The sequence below is a fragment of the Lynx canadensis genome, chromosome D1 (genome assembly GCF_007474595.2).
Source record: "Lynx canadensis isolate LIC74 chromosome D1, mLynCan4.pri.v2, whole genome shotgun sequence".
Lineage (NCBI taxonomy): Eukaryota > Metazoa > Chordata > Mammalia > Carnivora > Felidae > Lynx > Lynx canadensis.
The window spans coordinates 93887600-93902342 of record NC_044312.2 but is presented as its reverse complement, the minus strand read 5'-3'; positions in this window follow the sequence as shown (position 1 = coordinate 93902342).

Genomic DNA, 14743 nt, shown 5'->3' with positions numbered 1-14743 from the left:
CTGTTTTATAGATGAGGTAGATGAGACTGAAATTGAAAGTCATGCATGAGGTCAAGAGCTAATAAATTAGAGAGCAGGAGTTGGATTACAAGTCAGTTTTTCTCCAAAGTCATTGGCATGTATGAATTCAGTCATTCCACAAATGTTTACTGAGCACCCATCATGAGTCAGGCAGTCTTGGCTTCGGGGATTGAATGGGGAACAACACAAACACAAACTCCAGCTCTACTCAATCCACATTTTAGCCCACAGAAACAGTCAATGAAAAACTAAGTAGAATGAAATAATATTAAATAACCATTATGTTGGGTGGTGTCACACTCTGTAGGAAAATATAAATTAGAGTAAGAAGAAGTAGTATTGGTGAGGAAGCACCTTGCAATTTTAAATGGATAGTCAGAGGAGGCATCACTAAGAAGGTAAGAAAAACCCAAAGGAGGTGAGACACTGAGGCACTCAAATATCCAGGAGCAAAGATTTTCAGGTAGAGGAAACAAGTGGAGAGGCCGTGAAGTGAGAGCATGCTCAGTGCATTTGAGGAGCTCCAAAGTCCATAGAGAAGTTAGGAAGAACAAGCAAGGGAGAGAGTGATGGAATTGAGGCACCAGAATGGGAAATGTGGGTTAGGAGGCTGGCTTCCTGTAGGTTCTGTGGTTAAGTGTAGCCTAAAAGAGGTGAATGATGGTACAAGAAGAGAGAACAATTAACAGGCTATGACAATCATTCACGTGAAAGATGGTAGTTTATAACACCATGATGATAGAAGGGCAAGTGGTAAGAATTGATTGGATTCTGACTATGTTTTGAGCATATATAATTTGTGAGATTAGTAAAGATAGGATGTGTAAGAGAAAGAGATTAAGAATAATGCTGATTTTGGGGGTTTGAGTAAATGGAAGCTTCAATTTACATTTAGTGAAATGGGCAGGGAAGAGAGACTTGAGGTGGATGATGAGCTTGTTTTTTTTTTAATTTTTAATTAATTTTTAATTTTTAATTTTTTTTTAATTTTTTTTTCAATGTTTATTTATTTTTGGGACAGAGAGAGACAGAGCATGAATGGGGGAGGAGCAGAGAGAGAGGGAGACACAGAATGGGAAACAGGCTCCAGGCTCTGAGCGGTCAGCCCAGAGCCCGACGCGGGGCTCGAACTCCCGGACCACGAGATCGTGACCTGGCTGAAGTCGGACGCTTAACTGACTGCGCCACCCAGGCGCCCCTAATTTTTAATTTTTAAATTAATTTTTAAATTAATTTTTAATTTTTAATTTTTTAATTTAATTTTTTTTAATTTTTTTAATTTTTAAAATTTTTTTTTATTTTTTTCTTATTTATTTATTTATTTTTTAATATATGAAATTTATTGTCAAATTGGTTTCCATACAACACCCAGTGCTCATCCCAAAAGATGCCCTCTTCAATACCCATCACCTCCCCTCCCCTCCCTCCCACCCCCATCAACCCTCAGTTTGTTCTCAGTTTTTTTTTTTTTTTTAATTTTTTTTTTTTCAACGTTTATTTATTTTTGGGACAGAGAGAGACAGAGCATGAACGGGGGAGGGGCAGAGAGAGAGGGAGACACAGAATGGGAAACAGGCTCCAGGCTCTGAGCCATCAGCCCAGAGCCCGACGCGGGGCTCGAACTCCCGGACCGCGAGATCGTGACCTGGCTGAAGTCGGACGCTTAACTGACTGCGCCACCCAGGCGCCCCTGTTCTCAGTTTTTAAGAGTTTGAGCTTGTTTTTAAATGTAGTAAGTTTAAGGGGCGCCTGGGTGGCTCAGTCGGTTAAGCGTCCGACTTCAGCTCAGGTCATGACCTCATAGTCCGTGAGTTCGAGCCCCGTGTTGGGCTCTGTGCTGACAGCTCAGAGCCTGGAGCCTGTTTTGGATTCTGTGTCTCCCTCTCTCTCTGACCGTCCCCCATTCATGCTCTGTCTCTCTCTGTCTCAAAAATAAACGTAAAAAAAAAAAAATAAATGTAGTAAGTTTAAGATGGAAGAGATACAGGACCAGAATAGTATTATCTAAATTGAAAGTATAATTATAAGTTTCAAAAAGTTAATCTATATGAAAGGACTATAAATGTTGGTTAAGTCTTTTTCTTCATCATTTTCTCAGCAGGATAATATACATATGTCAAGACTAAGATTTAGAGACTGGCTATAATAGGATAGGTGGACTTTGGGCAACTTATTTCATATGCAGAGGAGGGATAGTTGTTGTTGTTGTTGTTGTTGTTGTTGTTTTAATTTGGCTTAAAAAATCAGAGCAAGCTGATGTGTGCTTGTAGATCAGAGTTTCTCATGATAAAAAGAAGAGTCAAGAGAAGAGAAGATAGTATGGCATGATCTTGCTGAAGTCATTTTTTAAAACCTAAAGGGGCGCCTGGGTGGCCCATTTGGTTAAGCTTCCAACTCCTGATTTCAGCTCAGGTCATGATCTCACAGTTCGTGAGATGGAGCCCCACATGGGGCTCTACACTGACAATGCAGGGCTCTGCTCTGATAGCATGGAGACTGCTTGAGATTCTCTCTCTCCTCTCTCTATCCATCCCCTGCTCGCTCTCTATGTCTCAAAATAAAAATAAATAAACGTTAAAAAAACAAAAAGCCAAAGCTTTCGAGTTGTTAAGAACATAAATTGAAGAATCTGGCTGACTGAAAGAGTAATTAACCTGGGATATGAGCCATTTTGCTCTGGGGGTCCAAACGCTAATATCTGATGCAGGGTTAGGTAAATTCTTCTACCTGAGACTTGAGTGTGATGTTGTCACATGTTGTCAATGGAAGATGTAAAAAGGCTATGTAAAGAAGATTGTGCCTTAGAGCAATATTCTAAGTGTGCTCACTGCCAAATGGTGCTTGTTGCACAATATCTTGACCAAGATGAGAGTGAATGGACATGCCCCAAGCAAAGTATGGCCTAAGACATTCTCAGAAATAACACTGGACATTTCATGAAAAAAAGTAAGTTTTTTTAATACTCTGAGCAAATTAGGAAGTGTCTCATCCAGACATTATTCAGGGCTCATTTTTTTACTGTCTGGTTGGAGATGCCAAAGATTATTCCTGTTATATGTCCTAGACTACAGCCATCTCTCCATACAACCCTGGTGTGCTGAATGGTGACCTGCCCATCTAGAGGCATTAGGGACTTCTGTGGGAATTTTGACAGTTAAGTTCCAGTGTCACTTCTCTATCCTGAGGCAGCTCTTTATATGCCATTTTGTTGCTTTCTTATGCTTTATGAATTTAGTTGGTTTTCCTTAACTTTCTGAGATGCTGTTAACCTATGCTGTTCCCTATGTTATATATGAATTATATTCATAATTCACCCTAAGATGATAATGTTTTCCCTGGTCTAATATTACTTGTTCTTTCTGTAAAAAGGATTTGATGCTCCCACCTGTCCTTCCCTTACCCAAGAGCCCTGTTCCTTGGGCTAAGTGTCTTGAGCTCCTGCAGTGCAGTCCATTTCAGCTATCCCAGCTACCCCTTTTCCACAACACACAGAAACATGTTAGCAGCTGGCTGCTGAAATAGATGCCTTGTTGGAGAGTACCTCCTTGGATTTACACACACAACTAGTTGGACAGTGAGCATCAGGTACTGATTATTATGCTTTTCCTGGAGGCAGGGCCATGCTAGATCCTACTAGTTATCCCAAGGTCTAGAGGGTCAATGTTTTGCTGCTAATCTGTGCTGAGGCACACCGGACAAGGCATACTCTCCTTTTCTCACATCTGCTTTTTAGTCATTTATTTTTTTCTCTTTACCTCTGCTTTCAAGTTATAGCCTTTTTCTCAGTATTTGGAGCAAATATTACCTTCATAAACGATCTCCTGATTTTCCCCTATTGAATATGTACTCCTTGGTTTGTCGTTGCATTTTGGTGGACATGTCTTATAGTGTCTCATATATACCTCCTTATATGTGTGTAGATGTTCTTCCCTTCTTATTTGATGATTAGCTCCTTCAGTATAGCTTGAACAAAAAGCATCGCTTAGCTCTCCAAAACCTGGGAATCCCTAGGGCAGCTGAGAAATTTAATGAGACCCATAGGCTGGGAGTCTGGGATGTATTAGAAAAGGCTTAAGAAAAATCTCCCTGTAGACAACTAGCTTTAATTATAATTGAGATTTAAATTCATTTCAGTAATATACATTCACTTTTGGTACTCCAGCTCAGGGTTGTAAATTTTATCATGGAACACCAGGGTGAAATGGGTAAGAGAAGAAAGGACTGGTAAATATTAGCAAGCTATTAAAACCATCAGTTTGATCTATTTTATTATTATATTACTTGGATGAATAGGGGTGTTGGGAATCTTTTTGCAAGGCTGCCTTAGGACTTGAGAAAAAGTCTATGAGTCAAAGACTAAAGACTTTCAATTTATAGCAATGTGATAACATAAATAGCCATGGATCCCCTTCCCCTTTAAAAACTTATCTAGAGTGAGATCAAATGAATCTAAAGGAATAGAATCCATATTTTGTTGCTAGCCACAAACATTAATAGAGAGCACTTATTTCTAAAGCAAACTATGTCCAAGTGTTGGTATAAACAAGTTTTCAGACTTAATGAGAATGTTGCATTTTACTCCACATATATGGTGCTAAGCCTTAACTATTTAACTCAGGTGGTTTTTATAGGTCATTTGAGAAAATAACACACTTATTTAATAAAGCCTATAAGCCTGGAAAACAACTTGCTTTCATCTGTAATAAACTGAAAGATGCATTGATTATATATATATATATATATATATATATATATATATATATAGTCCTAGTATCTTCAATCAAACTCCTTTCAGCATAAGACATAAACACAACTTCAGTGGCCCTTAGGTTAAAACCACTGAGAATTAGGAATCATTATGGAAATTACACTCAGTATGCACTGTTTTCCTACAATTCTCCATCCTTTATTATTCAGCCATTCTTTATTCTGAAAGCCTCCACTTCAGAGGTTTGTGAAATCCAGAAAGAAGAAGAAAAAAAAATCTGGCAGTCAATTGTGAGAAATAGGTATTCAAAGCATGGCTATGACCTAGCAATATACTCTACCCACAACTGTATACAGGAAGGAAGACAGGAACATGCATTTATAAGTGCTATTATTTACCCTGGTTTTACAGACAATTCATTTAGTCTACAAAATGAACTTCTAATTTAGGAATTAAAAAATAGGAATTAATTTCTCTATTTAGTTTTTGTAACTTCATTGATTTTTCTGCCTACAAAATACCCTTTCAAAATCAAAATTAAAAAGTCAAATTTCCCTATTACTACATATCGCCCAAATCATGTTATTTATCTATTTCTTCTCCTCATTTTGTAGGAGAGGTAACTGGAGCTCAGAAATGTAACTTGGCCAGGCCATGATTTAAATCACAGCTTTTTATTGCAAAATCCATAATAGGGGTAGGGGTGTGTGTGTGTGTGTGTGTGTGTGTGTATTCCTTTTACATTCTATAAACACTTCACATTCTGTAGAAAAAGATGACTTCTCTTCTTCAGCTTGAAAACAGTCTTTGAACCCTACCTGATCATTTATTCATTTCTTCATCCATATATTCATTCGACTACTAATGTAGTGAATATGATTAAGAATTAGAAAAGTAAATGACTTAGGAAGTGGAACAAGGAGATAAAGTGGTTGAGAAAGAGGAGCAAAGTCACCTCAATAAAGAGAAAGGGATTGCATTTCAATTACAGAATAAGGAGCTCAGTCTGGATTAAAACAAATTTCCGTTCTAAACTCTCTGTTCTTAAAAACTGCACAACATGCTTCTTACCTCTGATGAGCTCATTTAATCGATATGTTTCCATGAAGGTTTTCATTACTAAAGCATCTTCATTGCTCATCCCCTCTAGAGTCACAAGCCACTGGAGGGGGAAATCAATACTTGATAAATACACATTATCCTGAGTGTTGGATTCAAAGATAAAGAAGAGGAAATCCCTGATTTTGTCAGAGTCCAGTAAGGAGAACCCTCCATGGCACTTGTATGTGAAGCTTTGCAACAGCTTCTTCAGATCATAGAAGAGTTATAGTTGCCCTCATATTGAGTATACTCTCAATAGTATGTAAGACTCCATCTAAAATACAGACTGTCTTCCTGTCTGTGTCCCCACTTCTTTGTTCCATCCCTGAATTCCTTTCATCCTTTCCCACAAAGATTGAACTAATTCTGGTTCCTCCCAAAACATGGACATGCAGCCATCAATAGAAAAAGAAGAACCACCTGCATGGGAAGCATCAGGAAACAGTCTCATCCTTCTCCTTTCTTCATGACCCAGCAACGTTTCAGAAGCTTTGGTTGAGTTCTCTGGATTGCACATGGTTTTCTGAGTTATTTTGAATGTGTACCTATTGAGATGTTCTTTTTACCAATTCAAGAATGTGTCACCAGCCTGAGAGATCACAGAAAATATTTCACTTTTGAGTCTGGGCCAGCCTTGTCACAAATGAGCACCTAATGTTGAATTCATCCCCCAATACTTAGCTGTATTTTCCCTGAATACAAATCCATTTAACAAATATTTTTCGAGAGGCATTAGGTAGTAGAGACAGCAGAGTAATTAAATGAGGTAGCTCTGGGATACAGACCTAGAGCTGCCATTTACCAACAACATAGCCAATTCCCTTAGCTTCTCTGAACCTCAATTTTCTTTTGCATAAAATGGCATTAATAATACCTGCCTCAAGTTGCTGTCATGAAGATTAAATAAAACAGTATTTGATAAGAGGCATCATTGATAGTTTTGTGTTAAGTACTAGTTGTGAATTATGGTAATAATATATCACATTCTATATTTGCCAGTAAGGCCATTATAGGGCTCCTGAAACTCAAAAAATTATATTTGGGGGCAAATATGTTTACATGTTTGACATAACTGGCAAACAATACAAGACTGATATGGTCAAGTGATTCTGGGCTAGTTAAATTCAGATCCCAGACAGTACTTCTGAAATGCTGTTCCAGGTATATATTTTTCTAACTCTTCTTTGCCAGCGCTACATTGCAGTAAACTTGATGTGACATTCCTGCAATATATTATGTGTTAAGGAGGAGTCAGGATGCAGTGAAGGGAGAAGAGAAATGAAGAGTCTAAAAACTTTCTGCAGCCTCCCATATGCAAATAACTCAATGTGCTATTAGGGGAAAGTGCAACAGAGCCAATGTTCCCAGTGTAAAGCTATTGCCTTTCCTATTTTGCAGCCATATGTCTGTCACAATATTGAGCTGTCACATATTGAGATTGCTAGTGTGACATCTTCATCAGTTTCAACAGATTCCAGCCGAAAACAGCTCCAGCAATTACAGGGGCACCACCCTCGCTCCGCCCTCCAGCTCCCTAGAAGCTTAAGAAAATCTGTGTTCTGTGCTCTGGACACATCTCCAGTGTGATTTAAGATTTGTGGGCATCAGCCAACATTTGGCATACATAAAAAAAACAATCAGCTTCATCTCCATTTTTAACTGTGCTAAGAGCCCAGAAAAGAGCATCGGATAGGCAGGAGTCATAGTCCAGCTCATTTTAGAGAGTGGAAACCAAAGCTACTTTCTCCCTGTGGTGAAAGTGTGCATCAGGCATTCAGGAGATGGATTAGGGAAGTCAGAAAACTCTCCCATTATTCTCCAGAGGAAGCATAGTAAATTCTTTTCTCTCCTTTTAAATGGCTTATATTTATTTTTTTATATCATTATTATTTCACATTGAGAAATTACTCACAGAAATGGAATTTCTTTTAAATTTCTCTGTTTCAAGATGCACAGAAACTGTGCCCCCAAGGAAAATGAGCGTATTCATGAGTGGGCTATGAAAGTAGAAAGCACATTTCATATCATAAAAATCTCTGTCTGTTACAAAGTGAAATACAAAGTGAAATAGCTTGGCATTGTGAGAGGCTATTGGGAATGTTAAGATCCCTGATGCTTTGGTCATCGTAGCCAGAGTCCACTTGAGATTTTGAAAGGCAAGCAGCCACAGAACTGAATTTGGCTGTATTTTGGTAAGAGTAATAATCAAAGGATCTGATGGTAGTTAAATAACATTGAGATATTGTTTTGTACCAGTCTGAAGTCAAAATCCCAGCTTAACCACTTTTGTTTTATGTGACCAGAGATAATTTGTTTAACCTTTCTGACATGCAGTATTATGAACTACCATAATTATAATGATGAACTCATGTGGTAATGAGAAAACATACTCCATATAGCACTGTTCTGGTTGCATAAAGCAACTATATGAAATGGTTAGGTCAATGCTTGCTACATAATAAGCTCACAGTGAACGGCAGCTAGTGGCAAAAAGGGTAGTAGTGGTAACTTGGCTATAAAAAAAAACAAGTCATAAAAATAAGGGAATGTATTAAAGTTCTGGATCTTCACATCATATCTGATCTTAGTGAGTTGCTGTTGTTGTTGTTGTTTTCCACTGTGATTCTTGTACTTGTCCTTTTTGGGAAAATGTTCATGAGGTTCTCTTAAATATGGTTTTGACTTTGTCCAAATGTTAGAACATTCACAATAAGAATGCATCATAAACTTCAAAAAATCTACAACCAGAGGTTAAAAAAAATACAATAAAACCTTGTTTCCAAATGAGACATGAGAGATACTGGTGATTTTAGTATTGAGGAAACATTTTAGAGGAAAGACCTACTTTGATATCTGGTATATTTCCATCAATTATACTAACTAAAGTTTAAAAATGCTCCATACATATATCTATTTGTATACCTCTATGGATGGTCATAGACTCTACAGAAACCAATAGAATATTTTCATCAAATAGAATTAAAAGCAAATGCTGCCCTACTACTAACCTCTATAATCTAAACTGCTGTGAGGAGTAGATGATTCATCCTGACATGGAAAGGATCAATGAAGTCAATACTATCCCATTTGCATGTGGGTGAGAAATCTGTACTCTGTCAAATGACCATATTCAGTGCCCTCAATCGAAGTTGAAGTGACACAGGTGAGGGACTTAACAAGTAAGTGAGTGTGACTTAGAGTGAATCCATTTCTGTCACTCCAAGTGTATTTTCTGAAGCACATGTCTTTGGTGCCTAGCTTTCTCTTCCTTTATGTAAGTTACTTCGACAGACAGATACAGGCCTTAGTTTGGAAAAAGAAAGCATAGAATTAGGTAGGGAATGTGGAAACAATACTTAACTTGTAAAAGCCACACTAAATGAAAAATCCAGCCTGGGCACTTATGGGATATTTGGTCAAGGGCATCAGAATCTCTTTCTATAAACATTTGGTTGGGATGGTCACAAAATAATGTTTGTGAGGAAAGGGAATAGCTACCACGAACAATTTATTTTCAATGGAGTGAATGGTCAATTGTCAATAACAATATTTGAATGACTTATTATCAGCATGCCAAAATAAGAACTGACTTTCACATTGTCTTGTAATAATCAACTTTTATTATTTTTATTCCCTAAAGTTAATAACACAGGATAAAGATGGTTTAATTATAACTTGCCAAAAGATATAAGAAAGCTCAGATTTTGTTGGTTTGCTTGTATTTTTACCACCATAGGCCAAAGTTTATTTAGATAACAAATGAAATAAATGTGGAATTTCATATCAACAGTTGAGGAAATACATGTTTTTTCTACTTCACATAAACACATTTAAGTATAAGAAATTAACCATTATATTAAAGACTCAAATTTTTAACCTCTATCAGATTCAGAGGAAACACTGTCAAGTTTTTCCAAGGATCCTCTAACTTCTGGATAAAGCTAGATTTTTTTTTCTTACTAGAAACCTGGAAAATAGCAATAAACATATATTAGCTTTGCAAAGACTTCTGAAATTGTCAGGTCTATTCTCTACTATGTTCCAGTTAGATCTGTAATGTGTTGCTGAAAATAGGTGGAGTCGACGCTTGACAATTTGCATAGCACATTTGCAAATATTGACTAGCAATATCACTGTAGGTACCACTCTTAATCCATATATATATATATATATATATATATATATATATATATATATATAAAGTCTCACTATCAGAGTGCAGCTTCCTCTCCAGGAAAATGCATCTTCCCCTGCACAGCTTAGCCTGAATGCTATTCCCTAAATATAAAGCCCCTTAAAAATTATATTTTACAAAATGAGACATACTTAAGACATACTATATATATATAAATCAACTGTGCTGAAGTGCTTTCCCCATGGGTCTTATACTCTAAACAAGCTGAGTTAGGTTTTAATCTCTGGTCTTTGGACTGTGCATCCTATGATCTTTCCTAATATCATACAATGACTTTTATATGGTTATGGTGAAAGTAGCCCTCCGTTGAAAATAACTATTTCAGTTATAAAATCTTGTATTTGCTAGAGAGTTTATGGTTTTCAAGTGCCATTATGTCCATTAGAATATTTGATACTCAAATGATTCTGCTTAGGTTTGAAAAATCTTGTGTATATAAAAAAAAATGATGACGTAATAGTTCACCTAGTAATGAATTTGGGACATCATTACAAGGTATATGACTCTATTCCAATGCTGCTTCTGTGACATGCAATACAGCCAAAGCCTTTCTGTAGGAGAAATAATTGACTATAGGGATGAAATCCTGAAAAAGAGTTTGAATTTAGAGAAATGTTTCTTCGCCTTTGAATTTCTTAGCATCTAAGTGCTCAAATGGAAGAATAGAGCCACAGAAGAAATTGTATTCTCTTGACGATATCCTCTCCCTAGGGGAGCAATCACAGTCTGACTCTAATCAATCATAAACACCAAAGGGGCCGACTTCATGCACCATCTGGAATGAGGTCTCGCTATCAGAGTGCAGCTTCCTCTCCAGGCAAATGCAGCCCACAATATATTTTTCCCCTGCACAGCTTAGCCTGAATGCTCTTCCCTAAATATAAAACCCCTTAAAAATTATATTTTACAAAATGAGACGTACTTAAGACTCACTTCATTCCAAAGTCACTCATGTTCTCAGTGCTTACTAAATGCATACTAAAGACATTCAACTGCGGACTTCCACAGTTTCCAGTTTTGAAAATTATAATCTGTCTTTTAATATTAAGCTATTTACACTGTCACATTTAATTAATGATGTCTATCTTTCTCTCTCTCTTGCTCTCCCTCCCTCCACACCCTTGTCTCAAGGAAAACATCCCTTGCTTCTGAAGTGAGGTATTTGCTTCTTGTCATTCTGTGTTATTGCAGGAATTCTTAGGATAAAATATAACCCTAGAGGGTGATGTCTTCATTTGTTAAACAATTTGCAGAGACTTTCTAGAACATGGCAAAAGAAAGCAGTAGAGCTGATAGGTTAAAAACAAACAAACAAACAAACAAAATTGTGAATCATATGTGGGATGAATGCTTAGGAAGTAGAGTATCAGACCTCAGAGGCTTAAATGGAATCAGGGAAGATATGGAATTGGTAAAGGAGGGCAAAACATTCTTGTTACATGAAGAAGAAAATACATCTCGTTTATCTTTTGCAAATTGAGGGGATGTATCACTCATGCTGATGTAGCTCTTAAACGGAGAGGATCTGGGCTGGGTTAGGGTAGAAGGAATATTCTCCTAAGAATTGCTGTCATTTAAACAGAATGATTGTTACCTAAGTAAGCTGGAAACGAGAAGAGATTAGTGTATGTGGATCTGGATAGTGTGGATGTTGTGTGGAGCTTAACAAGAGCTTGGCAAACATTTTAGGAGCCCAATGTATATGGTGCACAAATCTTAGAGTTTTATTCTTCTTCAGTGCTTGATGCCTGGTATGGTAACTGAGGAACATGATAAAGGGATTGCACAGTGATGGCAGAGAATAGACATGCATGCATGCATGCATACATACATACATACATACATAAAGTCATCACATGTTTGTGTCAAGCATAATTATAAGTAGTGGGATATAATGGTCAACAAAAGTTTTCATGGAACTTAACTTTGAGTAAGTGGAGAGAGAAATAAATAAGATAAATCAAAGAAATAGACAGCATTTTGATGGCAATAAATACTAAAGAAAAAAAGTAAAGCAGGAAAGGAAGGCAGGAAGTATCTTGGGGTTGCAGTTTTAGATAGAATGGCCAGGAAATCTGTCACTGAGAAGATGGCATTTGAGTAAACACAAGAGAAAGGTGAAGAAGCAAGGCATGAGGGTATCTAGCAAATGAGCATTCCAGCAGAGGGAGCAACACTTTTGAAGAACAGAAGGTTGCTACTGGGTTTGAAGCAGAGTGAGCAAAGAAGAGTGTATCAGAAGACGAGTTCAGAGGGGATGTGAGAATGACAAAGGGTAGAGAGAGGAGGAGACCATATAAGGTCTTTTACTCCACTGAAAAGGACTTATCACTTTGATGCTTAGTGAAAAATAAAACCATTGGATAATTTTGAGCACAGCACAAAGACAATTCATCTTATGATTTAATAGGATTACTTTGGCTGCACTTTTGAGATAAGACTGGGTCAGGGGAAACAAAGAATAAGGAATACAATTTAGGAGAATATTGAGATAATCCCATAATGATGACCAGTTTGGGTAAGATTGGTTACAGTGGACATGGTAAGAGTTGTCATAGTCTGGATAATTTTTGAAGGTAGAGATGACTGGATTAATTTACAAAGAGTAGCAAGTCACTCTTTGCCGAGCCACTTTAACTATTTGGAATACAATGGGTGAGGAAATTAGGAAAAATCAGCTATTTTCTAACAGTAAATTGTATGGTATACCATGGATCTGACTGTTACGGAGTACCTGGAAGGAACACACTGCAGCAAAACTTTGCAATAGTTATTTTAATGAGAATTGGATATTATATAACATAATGATTAAGAGCATGGACTACATAGATAGATATATCTGCATTAAAGACTTTGCCATGACAATTATTAGCCACGTAACCTTACTTACAATGCTCATTTTCTTATATAGAAGAAGGACAATATTACCAACATCACAGTATTTTTCTGAATATTACATGATCTGAATTGTTTTTATAGTATTTGAAGTATAGTGATGCTCACTAAATATTATTATCCATTCCTTGAATCTTAATATGGCCTCAGAAATTTGTTGGATTTGGCAGTACTATATAACCTTGAGGGGCTTGTATTAGAATAGAAATACACTGGACTTGAAATTAAAAGACCTAAGTTCAAATATGGAAGTCATTTACTCAGAATTATGGTTCATAGATATTAAGGCTAATTCAGGTCTTATGACTTCAATTCACTGCTTTTGCTGTTCTACCATTTCTCAGGAACATAGAACATACTATATCCAAGAGTCTAAAGCTCTGCATAGCTAGATGATCTGTAATAAGATAATCAGCCAATTTTGTTCTCTAAGCATGGATTTTTGGGTCTGACCAAAGCAGTCAGTCTCACTTTTTGGCACAGTGCTGGTATTTGTGAATCTTGGCACATCATTAGAAAAGCAAACTGGAGGGGCTCCTGGGTGGCTCAGTTGGGTAAGTGTCCAGTTTCGGTTCAGGTCATGATCTCACAGCTCCTGAGTTTGAGCCCCGTGTCGGGCTCTGTGCTGAGGTCTCAGAGCCTGGAGCTTGCTTTGGAATGTGTCCCTCTCTCTCTCACTGCCTCTGCCCCGCTCATCCTCTCTCTCTCTCTCTCTCTCTCCCCCCTCCCCCCTCCCTCCCTCCGTCAAAAATAAATATACATTTAAAAAATAGAAAAAAAAAGAAAACAAAACTGGAGACTCAGAAATTGTCAAATGGAAAACCATTTGGGACACATCACGGTTGATTTTGTATCACTGAGCTAATGCTGAAGTAACCAGGGTGACTTTTGGGGGCAGGATTCTGGGAATACAGTTCATTACCAGATCTGTAAATTTTGTTTTGAGCAAAGACTGTTACAAACTATCAAAAAAAACCCACTGTCCTTCCCCTCATATAGTTTTTAATCCAGTTGAAATTAATGATGGGGGACTAAGTAAACCGGAGTCTAATTCAAATATATTCATTAAGGCAACTTCTTCTTAACCATTTTATAACCCTCTCTGTATCACTAACGTGACCTGAGGTCAAATAGATGTCTTATTAGCAATTACTGAGTAGGACTTTCTGCATGGTCATAGAACTTCCCTGAAACTTTTTGTTGAAGTTGTTCAAGCAAAGGTCAGTGTTTTGTGTGCCAGTCTCAGCCTGTTGATAAGCACTGTTGTGGCTGGACTGGCTGTGTGGTTCTTACTGTGACAGCAAGATGCCCTCTGCCAATAGCCATCAAGAAAATTTGAAATAAATAAATAAATAGTTTATTACTTGCAAGTCCTGAAAATTCTCCAGAAGCCAGAACATTGTTAGAATAGGCTGGCACCTGCGGAGGTTTTCTCAAGTATGTGGAGCATTCATGTTGCCTCCAATTAGCAGAAGAAATTAATTTTACTAATCAGAAATCAAAGCTTCGGTGCTTGGCACCACTGCAAATAGAGGTGGTGGACTCCCAATAATATTACTTTATGGATCATAGGACTTAACTTTAGATGTTCCAAATTTCTGTTAGGATCTAAGTAACTGGCCAAAAAGTGAGTATAAACCAAGAAATTTATTTTCATGGCTAGGTAATTAAGCAAAGAAAATTGAGTCAAAGAGATTCCCTCTTGCTGGAACAGCCTCAGGAAGATAATTTTAAGTCAAAATAGAGACAGTGGTTTATATATCTCAGCATTTTCTGAATTATCTTTTCCTGTAACTCTTTTTCTATGAAATGTCAAGAGATGC